Raw genomic sequence first — 12,764 nt, 5'->3', positions numbered from 1 at the left:
GACTTTTAGTAAGACCTTGGAGAGTAGAGGCAGAGGGGAAAGGCATAGATTGACAGGTTTTTCCAGCTAAAGGATATGGCATCCACTTTTTTATGAGTTCTTGTGCAGAATTTGTCCAACTGATAATTTTGGGGAGAGGCAAACAGATCTATGTCTGGGCTCCCCCATTTCTGTGTTAACATGCTGAAGATTTGTGGATCCAGTTTCCATTTGTGCGGGTCCATAAGATTTTTGCTTAGGTCATCTGCCAGAGTATTTTGCTTTCCTGGTAGGAACTTGGCTTGAAGATGTATTTGGTAAGTAAAGGCTGTGTTCCACAAGGTAATGGCTAGTCTGCAAAGGGGGTAGGAATGTGCACCCCCCTGCTTGTTTATATACCACATAACTGTGGTGCTGTCCGTCTTTATCAGTAGTTGCCCTGGATGAAGAAAGTCCTTGAAGGCTGTCAGAGCATTCTGAACAGCTAGCATCTCTTTCTGGTTGATATGCAGATGCATTTGGTTTGGGCTCCATTTGCCCTGAATGCATCTCCCTGCCAGGTGGGCGCCCCCAAGCATAGTCTGATGCGTCTGTAGTCAGGGTTTGGGTGGCAGGGGGTAGAGTAAATGACAGTCCCTTGTTTTGGTGACATGTCTCTGCCCACCAAAGAAACTCCTGTTGTAGGCAGGGAGAGGAATCAATGTTTCCAGACTGTGACAATGTTGACTCCATAAACTTTTTAGGTACCATTGAAGTTTCCTCATATGCAGTCTCGCATATGGAATTAGTAGAATGCAGGATGTCATAAACCCCAAAGCCTGCAGAATTTATCTTGCAGATAACTGGGTTTTTGTTGCCATTTGTTTGAAGTATGTTATCAGTTGCCTTTGTCTGGTGTGAGGCAAGTCATTTGGGCAGTTGTATTCAAGCTTGCACCCAGGAATGTAATTATTTGAGAGAGTACCAGTTCTGATTTATTTTCGTTTATGGTGTGCCCTAGGCATGCTAGAAGCCTTTCTACAAATGCCAGATGCTGAAGAAGAGTGTCCTTGTCCTCTGCTTGAATGAGACAGTCATCCAGATAAGGATAAATTTGAATCCTTCTTTGTCTGCAGAATGCAATTACTGATGCCAGGCACTTTGTAAAGACCCTGGGCGCAGTAGATAAGCCAAAGGGTAGTGCAGAGAATTGGTAATGCAAAAAAACCTGCTTTGAAGTGGAGGTATCTTCTGCATGATTCCCTTATTTGGATATGCAGGTATGCCTCTTTTAAGTCTAGAGTTACTAACCGCATTTTGAATTTTGGAATGTCCAAGAAAGTGTTCAAAATCTATAAGTCCAGTATTGGACGCCATGAATTGTCTTTTCTGGGTACCAGGAAAAGTCCTGAATAAAAACCTTGTCCTTTTTCCTTTTCTGGCACCGGTTGAATAGCCCCCCTATCCATAAGGAACATGACTTGTTTCTGGGCCTCTGCCCACTGGTTTTATGGCAGGTCTGGCCATCCATTTGGAATTGACAAAGTATGGAAATGAAATCTGTACCCCTGGGATACTATGTTTAATACCCACTTGTCCTGGGTAATTAACTGACAATTTTGAGCATGAAGTGCTAGTTTTCCCCACAAGGGGGCTGCCAAAAGATAAGTGCTTGTTGATGGTAGAGGAAAGTCATTGAGACTGCTTACTGTAGGGTTGTGCTTTGTTTCCTCCAGATTTGGCGGTGGAGGCACCCCATTGCTCTGACATGTAAGAACCCTGTGATTGGTATCTGGAGCCTTTTGAGCGTCTAGATTTGCCCTGAGTGGCTCTGTTGGACACAGGAAAGGACCAATATTTAGTAGGCCAGTGTCTACTGAACCTGGGTGGCTGCACTTGCAAGAAATCTTTTACAGTTTGCATAGATTTAGCTTTGTCTTCCATTTTCTTTAAAACCTCTTCTGCCTTATTACCAAACAAAGTATCATGCTGCAAAGGGGCATCCAACAATTTAGCTTTAACATGATCAGGCAGATTTTACTCCTTGAGCCAGGCATGCCTTCTAATCACAGATCCAGTAACGGCGGCCCTACAAGAGGCCTCCAAGGAATCAAAACCACATTGCAAAGTATGCTTTCCAACTTGTTCTGCTGAATGCAATAATTCATGTAACTCTATTTTCCACACAATCAGAAATCAATATCATTTTCTGTTTCAGTAAGCCTATAACATGCTATTGATATTTAAGCATATGGCAGTTTAAAGCCCTGATTGCCAAGGTTGCAGACGTATAAACCTTCTTACTCCATCTATCCAGCGCCCTGGAATCTCTATCCGAAGGGCTAGGATTCTTGGCTGTAGAGGCCTTAATACCCTTAGGACCCTGAGAAATAGTTTCAGGATCAGCAGCAGGATTTTTAAAAATAAATTTGTGGGAGTTAGGAACCCTGTAATATCTGTTTGGCTTACTAGGAGCCAGAGGCAGGGAATCAGGAGCCATGCTTGATTCAGAGAACACATCATCAACAATGTCTAATACAGGAGGTATTGCCAAAGGCCTATGCTGAGGAAGAAGAATGAAATCCCTAAGCCTCTTTTTTGATTCAGAGAAATCCTGACTCTCCCAGTGAACATGTTCCCTTAAAGTATGCAAAATCTCTCCAAAAGAGTAATCCTCAGGAGGAGATGCAGATGGGATGGATTCCTCTGCATCAGAATCCTCATAGGGTGGAATAGAAAATTCCTGGTCAGAAGAGGAATCAGAAGAAATGGAAACTTGATCTGAAGATTCATAATTAGTGCCTTGCGTAGGCCTCTTAGCAGGGGGTGGTTGGGAACCCCTGATAAGGTAATTAAATACTCAGCCATTTTGATCATCTGTTTTTTAGGCATAGGGGCCTGAGCACGTGGATCATGCATCAGTTTTTTTAGACATAGAAGATGTTTTTGACCTTGTTTTTGAGGTTGGCGTCGATTTAATATAAAAATGTTGAGGCCTGAAAACACCCTCAGAAGCCGGTGCCTGCTCAGCAGCTCCGGACACATCTAAGGGAGAGACATCCGCAGGTTCAATACACTGAGAATCTCGTGGCATACCAGACTCCGAATGGGTCTCGGTAGAGGCCTGCGACTCAAAAGTAGCAGGTATCAGGGGCTGTGAAAGTCCCTCACTAAGTACCGGCGACTGGCTTAGGAGAAGCTTCGTCGTCGGTTTTAGACCTTGACGGTCTGTCTCTGTCTTTTCCTTTGCGTTTTTTGTGAACTGCGGTAATTGGATTGCTAACCGACGACATTTCAGGATAATTAAATTTTGAACCAAAATATTTAGAAGCAAAAATATACCGACACTTAATAGTGCGTTGGTTAAATCTAGCACAAAACCGACAGCAAGGCACATTGGGGATCTGGGCCTAGGCAAGGAATACAGTACAAATGAAAATCCTTATGAGGTATTTGCTTCCCACAAGTAATGCAATTATTAACTTTTACTGACATCGGTAAGGAGCAAGAAAAAGTTTCCCCGACAGGGTACTTGGCTTTAGTTTGAAGACTTCAGTTCTAAAACTCGAATATGAAAATTTCAGGAATCGGCCGACTGGCACTTGCGAACTGCTTCTGCTTCAGGCACCGCACTGCAAGAAAGACTGAATAAAATGGCATCGGCTGCATGTTTTATACCCCTGATGACCTGACATCATGGAAGAGGAGACAGCAACCGACACACGACCCAAGACTTTGTTATTCAGGCCGACTGAGGGCAACTTGCCAGCAGATTACCCAAATGTGATGACTGCAACAGTGACACACAAAGAACATCCATATCTGTTGAGGCCAATAAGGTGCAATCAGGATAACTTTGCTCTTCAGCCTGATTGCCTTCTGTATGAATTTCGAAATTACAGGGATCAGGGGGAAAGGCAAAAAGCAGTCCGGAGGGCCAAGTGTGTAGAAGAGTATCTCTTTGTGACTACCTGGGGGGAGGATCAAGGCAAAGTTGTTGTTGTTGCACTTGTCGTTTAGAGGTGAGGCAAAACGGTTGCAGCAAGGGTGGCCTCACTAATGGAAAATATTTTCTGCTACGTTTGGATTGAGAAACAACTCGTGAGGTAGTAGAATACATCTGTTCAGTTCGTCTGCTATCAAGTTGAAACTCCCCAGAATATGTGTTGCTAGCAGACACTGCTTGTAAGAGATCACCCACTGCCACACTCTGAGCGCTTCTTGACATTGGGGCTAAGACTTGGTTCCTCCCTGTTTGTTGATGTACTAAACTACTGACATACTGTCTGTCTGGACTGCGGTTGTCCCCAAAGGAAGAGCAGTTTGAAAAGCTTGCAATGCTAAAAGCACTGCCCTTAGCTCCAGGACACTGACATGCATGTTGGTGTCTGTTTGGACTGCGATTGTCCCCAAAGGAAGAGCAGTCTGTAAAGCTTGCAATGCTAAAAGCACTGTCCTTAGCTCCAGGACACTGACATACATGTTGGCCTCTGTGGGGGACCAAATGCCTTGGACAGTCTTGCCCAGATAATGCCCCCATCCCATTTGGGAGGGGTCTGTAGTCACTATGGCTTTGGGTTGTGATGGGGCAAAGAATGTCCTTGGGCGGTATCCACCAAGCTAAACCTTTTCTGCAAAGATTGGTGATTTAAATCAGTCCGATATGGGTTGGTGCAACATTGACCACTGAGACATTAGCAGCCATTGTAGTATTCTCATGTGATATCTTGCTAAGGGAACTACAGTTATCATTGCTGCCCTGGAGCCTAATGCCTGCAGGACTAGATAAGCGGTTACTTTCCTGTTGATGATTACTTTCTGGACCTGAACTCTGACTTTCTTAATCTCGCAGGGGGAAGAGAGGCTGTGGAAGTTCGAGTATTTAGAAGCACTCCTATGAACTCTAACTTCTGAGTTGGGATCAATTTTGATTTTTCATAATTTATAGAGAAGAACAAATGTGAAGTACATGGTCTCTTGCTTCTATCAACTGATGCCTGGTCGGAGCGGTAACGAGCCAGTCGTCTAGATACAGGAACACTCAGAATCCCTGCAGACTCAAGTGAGCTGCTATTACAGCCATACACTTGGTGAACACCCTGGGGGTTGTGGTGAGACTAAAGAGTAGAACTCTGAACTGATGGTGACTGTCTCCCAGCCAGAAATGGAGGAAAGTTCTGGATCGCTTGTCTATTTTTATATGGTAATACAAATCCTGAAGATCTACTGAGTCTGAGCACATCTAGTTGTCCTTTTCCAAAAATGGAAGAATGGACTGTATCATGACCATCTGGAATTTGGATTGGTGAACTGATTTGTTTAGTACAGATCCATAATTGATCTCCAGTCCCCTGTCTTTCTGGCACTAAAAAGAACCTTGAGTAAATTCCGGACTCTATTTGGTCTGGTGGGACTTCTTGGATGACTCTTTTTTTTCTAGCAGTTTTTGGATTTCTAGATCTGCTTGTTCCCTCTGACTGGGTGGAACACTGGGGCTCTTCTTGCATATGGGAGGAGGAAGAGAAGAGGCCTCTGGATATGATCCTCTGCACCCAAGTATCCAATGTTATTTGTAGCCAGGCATTTTGGTGCAGGGATAAGCATCCCCTGAATGCCTCCTGAGGAGGATAATTGGGCCTCCTTTCAGGACTACTGGAAAGGTTTACCAGAGAAAGAATCCTGAAACTCTGGTTCTGCGGGCCACCTCTGTTGCACAGACAGTTTCTTCCATTAAAGTTCCCTCCTCTGCCCCTGGGGGAACCACCTCCATTTGTATCCTGAAAAGGCCCTTGGGACCTTTTGAACTATATTTTTCCCATTACCTTTCTGATTCCTGGAAAAGGATTGTTGGGGAGTGGAAAAACGTATGTCCACAGCAGAAAAGGTCTCACCATCTTTCTCACACCTGGATATTGTTTCTTTTATTTTTGGGCCAAACAGTGATGATCCATCAAAGGGTGCTTTGACAACTGAAGACTTAAATGGCTCCGCAAAGTTACATAGATGCATCCAGGCATGTCTCCTAATGGTAACACCTGAACCCACCGCTCCGGTGGTTCCTTTGGCTGCATGAGCAATGAGCCTCATGGATGAACTGGATACAAACTCCAGGGTAGCCAACTGGGAAGCAACCTTTTCTTGGACCTCCTCAGAAACTGCTCCTGCCAGGGTATCTGATAATTCCTTGACCAGATCTCTTTGTAGTCTAGTAAAGTGTGCCAAAAAATTCAAAGACCTTAAGGCAAAAGTTGATGATGCATAGACCCCTTTTTCAAACCTATCGATTGCCCCACACTCTCTGTTGGGTGGATGGACAGAGAACTTTCTCAGCCAGTTCTTTCTTTGTGACTGTTGCCATGACCATGGCATCAACAGCTATCCCTTTGGCTCAGAACTGTTTGTCCGCCCACTGAGAGATCAACTGAATGAGCTTCTCAGTGGGTGGAGTCACCAAGAGGTAGATGGTTGAGTGCCGAAAGCCTACAGTTACACTGACTCCTTGGAAGAGGGACTTTGGGACTTCCAGTCACCCCTTCTGTTTTAATATTTTCAGGATGCCTCCAAAGGAGACATCATTGGGGGGTGACTTGGAGGATCCCTCCCCTTCAGTGAAGTTAGTGTTTTCGGTGATTGATTCCTCTCTTCGGTGATTGATTCCTCTGGGGAATTCAAGTGTTTCCTCTTACACTTTATTTTCTTAGGGACCTTCGCATTGGGATGGTCTGGGGAGGAATCAGAAGAAGAAAGAACTGTTATCTGGGATTCCTGCGGTCTCTGCACCCGCTTACCCAGTGGGAGTGCAGGTTGAATATCTGGGTGTGAGGAGGAAAGGGATATTTTCTCCAAAGTGGAAGGGGCGGACTATTTGACTGCAGCAGTCAGGGCTCTCTCCATTACATCGAAAGTTGGCCCCCCTGAAGAGGGAAGGGAGCCTGGAACCGAGAAAGACTGCCTCAGAACAGTGGTCACTACCTGCACCAAACAGACAGCTCCAAAGACTGAATCCGGAGATGCAGTGATCCATGCCAATGCTTCAAGGTGCAGCGAAGGCTCTGAAAAAATAGGAGTAGATTCTCACCCCTTGGAGCTGACAGGACAGCTATGGCTACAAGAGGACTCCAAATCTGATTGGACCGAAGATCTCACAGTAAGAACTGGTTCCAGAGATAGGGATATCTCTGGAAGCAATGTAGTTGGCACTGGATGGCTCAGATCCGAAAACTGTATGGCTTCAGATGAAGTCAGAGGAGGGGAAACAGGAGGGGTTAAGGAAGGTTCGGCTCCTATACCTGTGAGGGCTGGAGCTGAAGAGGTACCTGATAATCCTCTCATCCAGAACACCTTATTCACCAGCCTCTCCACATCAACTTCAGTTAAGGTTTTGGTGGAATGGGTAGAAAGAATGGAGAGCGACTTTGGCCTTTCCAGAAAGGGGGGAGGCAACCTTCCTGGAAAGGGATCAATAGAGAGAGAATATGACATTCTTGGGGGAACCATAATGGATTGCTCCACAAAATGATCACTTGGTGCCAAGGTAGTCAGCAATGAGGGACATGACTGCACTGGCAATTTTGGTGTCGAAGACTCAGGATGCTCCTGCACTGATATCCTTAGGTGTCAAAACTTTAGTCTGTTCTGATAGTCTCAGTTCCGTAGATCCCTTCATGACCGAGGTTTTGGTTACAAAGTCAGTCAGTTCCAAGGATTCTAATGGAACCGAGGAGTTTGATCTTTTTGAGGACAGTACGGAGGGCATAGAAGGCATTGACAGACTTCTTTTTTTTTGATTTCTCAAGCATCTTAGTGGAAGAAGAAGGGGAAGACACATCGGTCTTGCTCTTGGCCTTTTCTGAGACAGATATAGCCTCACTGAAGGCTGATAGAATCATATCCTACAAAATTAGTTTAATTTTTCTTTCTACTAGGACCCTATGGTTGAAACCATGACAAAAAGCACAGCCCTCTTGAAGGTGAACATGGCCCAAGTAATAAACACATAATAAATGTGAATCAGAAATAGGAATTTTGTGTCTGCATTTCTGGCATCTTTTGAAGCCAAAAGAGACTTTATTAAAATTATGGCTGATGAACCTACACAGTGGCACAAAAATGCCATCTATAGGCTCCACACACGCACACACAGGAGAAAGTCCTCACAAACAAAAAAACACTCACTGCTAAGAACAATACACAGATTTTTTTAAACAGTTAGGGAAATAAGAGGAACGAAACTATCAGTAATGATAGTTAAGATTACACCGAGGTGTACAAAGAGAAAAGAAAGAAGCTGAGCAGCCAAGTGCTCCTGATTGTGCGGAATGCTCCACATTTAACATTGACCTAGCCCACTAATTTGCTATTCCGCAATGAACAGTACTAGCTCCGCTTTGTGATTTTTGGTTGGCTCATATAACACAATTATAGCCAATCAGAATTGTGGTATACGAACCAATCAAGTCAATGCTTATAAGGTAAAGGGAGCTAAAGATGCAGATATTTCAGCCAATCGCATTCCACCACTAGTTTCCACGCCACTGCAATACCTTCAAAAAATGGTATTGCAGGGCGCAGAGAGTGACAGCAATCATTGTTTTTATTTCAAAGAGGGACGTTATGGCTTTATGGTTTCCTCATCCAGACCTGAGGATTCAATTGACTGTGCTGTGGATACCTTTCAAATGTACATATTTTTGCAGAATGCCCAGATTTTTGCATCATATTTTTGGTATGGTCCTCATAAAGTTTTGATTTTCTGGTAAATCGCTGGCAAAGCATTGAGAATTGAAGTCAGAAAATAATGACCAATGGGAGACAGTGTTAGGTACTGGACAGCTACTGTAATGCATCAGGGTCAGTGACTGTGTACCAGACCACCAAACAACCTGATGGAAAACTAAAGGGATTTATTAAAAGGGCTGATATTTGCTTTGTCACTTAAGTTGGGAGTGGAATGGTCATGGTAGTGCTATTGCTGGACTGCTGACTGCTGTTGGGAACTACAACTTTGAATTTTTAGTTTCGGTTGGATTGTCTGTTATTGGGGGGTTGTGGGCTTGTATTTTCAGATGCAGTTGGTTTGTTCCCCTAATTGGTGAAAGATAAGTGGCTCTGACAGGAGTATGGTTTGTCTATAAAAGTTAAAGTAACAAAGTTTGGTTATTTCTTTTTTATTCACTTTACTTTCCTTATTTTATTTATGTATTGACCAGTCCCTTATTTTGACTCCAGTTTTACATCTGTCCCTTTTAATCCTTTCTAAAACTGGTGACTTTTGGAGAAGATTGTGAATTACACAATGACAAATTAGAATTACAAACTTTTGTTATTTCAGAAAATATATATTAATTCACATTCTCTTATTCTGTCAATGACTCAAGGTAACAGTAGAAATATTTTGAGTGTTCCTTATTATTTCTGGATTTGTTGGGGATTCTGCTCAGATTTGTCAAGGTTTCATGGAAATGGTGCACGTTTGCACAGTGCGAAAATAGCTTTTCCACACTTTGATTATTTGTTACACATTGCTAGGGTCTGTGTTCCAAACTGGCCTCTTAAGAGGTTGAGACATATGGAAAGAAGACGAGTACAAGATCAAAGACTTAGAATGAAGTGGGAATGGTTATAAAGTTTGTAAATTAGCTATAAAAAATATGAAAGTATATATATATATATATATATATATATATATATATATATATAAAACAAATCACTCAGCTCAAGAGCAATGGTGTACACATCTGTCGGGGAAAGTGGCAAACGAGATCTGAGGTAATTGGGAGAGGACCACTGTGGGTAAGGCTCGAGAGTTTTTGGCTACCGCAAGCTGTAGTAACGGCTGAGTCAGTTCCAATACTCGGAAAGTACAGTTTTGTACCTACCATAAATGTAGATGTTCGAGTGCTAATACAGCTGCAGTAATCACATACGGGTTCTCTGCCGTCAGGCGGGTCCTTGGTCGGCCGAATTCCAAAGTCTAGGTCCGGCGTCGGTTGTCGTCGCTCTCTTTCCTGACGTCACTACGACAGGGGTATATAAGACACAGCCGACGCCATATTCTTCAGTCTTTCTTGCCCCAGATGTCAGGTGCCCCCAGAAGGAAGGCAATACATAAATTATATATATATATAAATATATTCAAGCAATGCAATGTAATCAAAAAACAGTAGTTGCAAGCAAATACACCATAAGAGGACAACCCAAATTAGGTTGTATGAGGAGGTGTTAGCCACTAGTCCTTTACCAAGAGGGGAAGGAGGGAGGGAAACCTGTACTGCAGCTGTATTAGCACTCGAACATCTACATTTATGGTAGGTACAAAACTGTACTATGTTCATCATGCATACAGCTGCAGTAATCACATATGGGTAGAATCCCAAAGCTACGCACAGGGTGGTAGGCACTAGGTGGAACTGGGATGAGCCAGAATGCCCTGCAACACATTAGTGGCAAAGCCTGCTCTAGTTTTGGAATATAAAGGCAGGTGGTAGTGTTTTGTGAAGGTATGCACAGAACTCCAAGTGGCTGCCTCCAAAATATCTTTGGTAGGAACTCCTCTGAGGAAGGCTGTAGAGGTAGCTGTGGCCCTGGTGGAGTGGGATCTGATCCCTGTAGGGGCAGATTTCCCATGATAGGAGTAACAAAATCGTATGCAGTGGCCTATCCATTTTGAAATTGTCTGTTTGGTAACAGGCTTCCCTTGAGCTCCTACAGCATAGGACACAAAAAGTCTATGGATGTCTAAGGAGTGTAGCAGCCTTTCCCCTTTGTTTTGAGGATTGGGGTAAAAGGTAGGTAAGTGTATGGCTTGATTTAAAGCTACCCTGGATACCACTTTAGGCATAAATGACGGGTTGGTTCAAAGGGAAACCCTGTCCTGATGGAAGATGAGAAAGGGCTGCACAGCCATGAGGGCTTGTAGTTCGGAAACCCTACGAGCTGAGGTAATGGCCAGAAGGAAAGCTGTTTTCCAGGACAAATATTGCAAATCTGTTGAGGCAGCTGGTTCAAAGGGAGGCAATGTTAATTTTTCTAGAATGTAATTAAGATCCCAGGCTGGCACTGGTTGTTTCCTTGGTGGTCTTATATTTTTAGCCCCTCTGAGGAACTGTCTTAAAAGTGGGTGAGAGAATAACGGTGGATCCGTGTTGAATTCTGCAGAAATGGCTGAGGCATGGATTTTTATGGAGGAAAATGAAAGTCCACTGTTCAGCAGCTCAGCTAGATACTGTAATACCTGAGGCAAATTCAGTTTTGTAGGGTCCTGGCCTTTTTTCTCATTCCAAGAGCAAAACCGTTTCCATTTTGCGGAGTAAGCCTTTCTAGTAGATGGCCTTCTGGCCTCCAGAATGATATCCTGCCCCTCTTTGGGGAGTAGAGTCTGTTGTGGTGTTAAGGAATTTTCCATGCAGCAAGATTGAGTGTTTTCAGCTGACTGTGAAGAGTTTTGTAGCTGTGCTGAGTCAGTAGAAGAGGCATTAGAGGTAGAGGCCAGGGAGGAGTATGCGTTAGGCTCCTCAGGAGTGGGTACCAGTGCTGTCTCGGCCAGTCTGGAGCAATCAGTATCATCTTCGGTCTGTCTGCTCTTGCTTTCAGGAGCACCTTGGGCAGAAGAGGCAGAGGTGGGAAAGGGTACACTGTCCATGCTGTCCAACTGAATGAAAGGGCGTCCACTCTCCAGGCCTTTGGATGAAAGGTCCTTGAACAAAACTTTTCCAATTGATGATTCCTGTGGGAGGCGAAGAGATCTATGTCTGGCCTCCCCCACGCTTGGATTATCTTCGTAAACACCCGAGGATGCAACTTCCATTCGTGTGGATCTGTCATATTTCTGCTTAAATTGTCTGCCAGCGTGTTTTCCAAACCTGGCAAGTACTGTGCTTGAAGTTCGATTTGCCATTCCAGAGCCAAGTTCCAAAGTGTCATGGCTAGTCTGCACAGGGGGTATGAATGTGTTCCTCCTTGTTTGTTTATGTACCATATTACTGTGGTGTTGTCTGTTCTTATCAATAATTGTCCTGGATGCAGGAGGTCCTTGAATGCTGTAATTGCATTTATCACTGCTAGCATTTCTTTTTGATTGATGTGAAGGTGCTTTTCCTTTTGGGACCATTTGCCCTGAATGCACCTGCCTGTCAGGTGCGCCCCCCAGGCATAATCTGAGGCGTCTGTTGTGATGACTTGATTTGCTTGAGGCTTGCAGAATGGGAGACCTGTGTTATTTGACATGCTTGGGCCCACCATAGAAATTCCTTTTGCAAACATGGAATTATTGGTATTATTGTTTCCAAATTGTGGCTGTGTTTAGACCATAGGTTTTTTAGGTACCATTGAAGTTTTCTCATATGCAACTTTGCACATGGGATTAAAAGAATGCAAGATGCCATGAAGCCCAGAGCCTGCAGGATTTTCCTTGCAGTAAGCCTGGTACAATTTGCTAGTGTTTTGAAGTACTGAGTTAGTTGCCCCTGTTTTTCTGGCGTTAGATAGGCCATCTGGGTGTTTGTGTCCAAGTTGGCACCCAGGAAAGTTATTTTCTGAGATGGTGTTAGCCTGGATTTCTCTTTGTTGATTGTGTATCCCAGAGAATTCAGTAACCGTATTGCATAAGCCAGATGTTCCAGAAGTATGTGCTTTCTGTCCGCTTGGATCAGGCAGTCGTCCAGATAAGGGTAAATTTGTATCCCTTGAAGTCTGCAGTAGGCAATTACTGATGCCAGGCATTTTGTGAATACTCTGGGCACAGTAGATAAGCCAAAGGGCAATGCAGAGAATTGATAGTGGATTGAACCTGCAAGAAATCTGAGGTA

The sequence above is a fragment of the Protopterus annectens genome, chromosome 6.part0 (assembly GCF_019279795.1).
Source record: "Protopterus annectens isolate FY-2018-M chromosome 6.part0, PAN1.0, whole genome shotgun sequence".
Taxonomy (NCBI): domain Eukaryota; kingdom Metazoa; phylum Chordata; order Ceratodontiformes; family Protopteridae; genus Protopterus; species Protopterus annectens.
The sequence above is the reverse complement of the archived record's forward strand: the minus strand, read 5'-3'. Positions refer to the sequence as shown.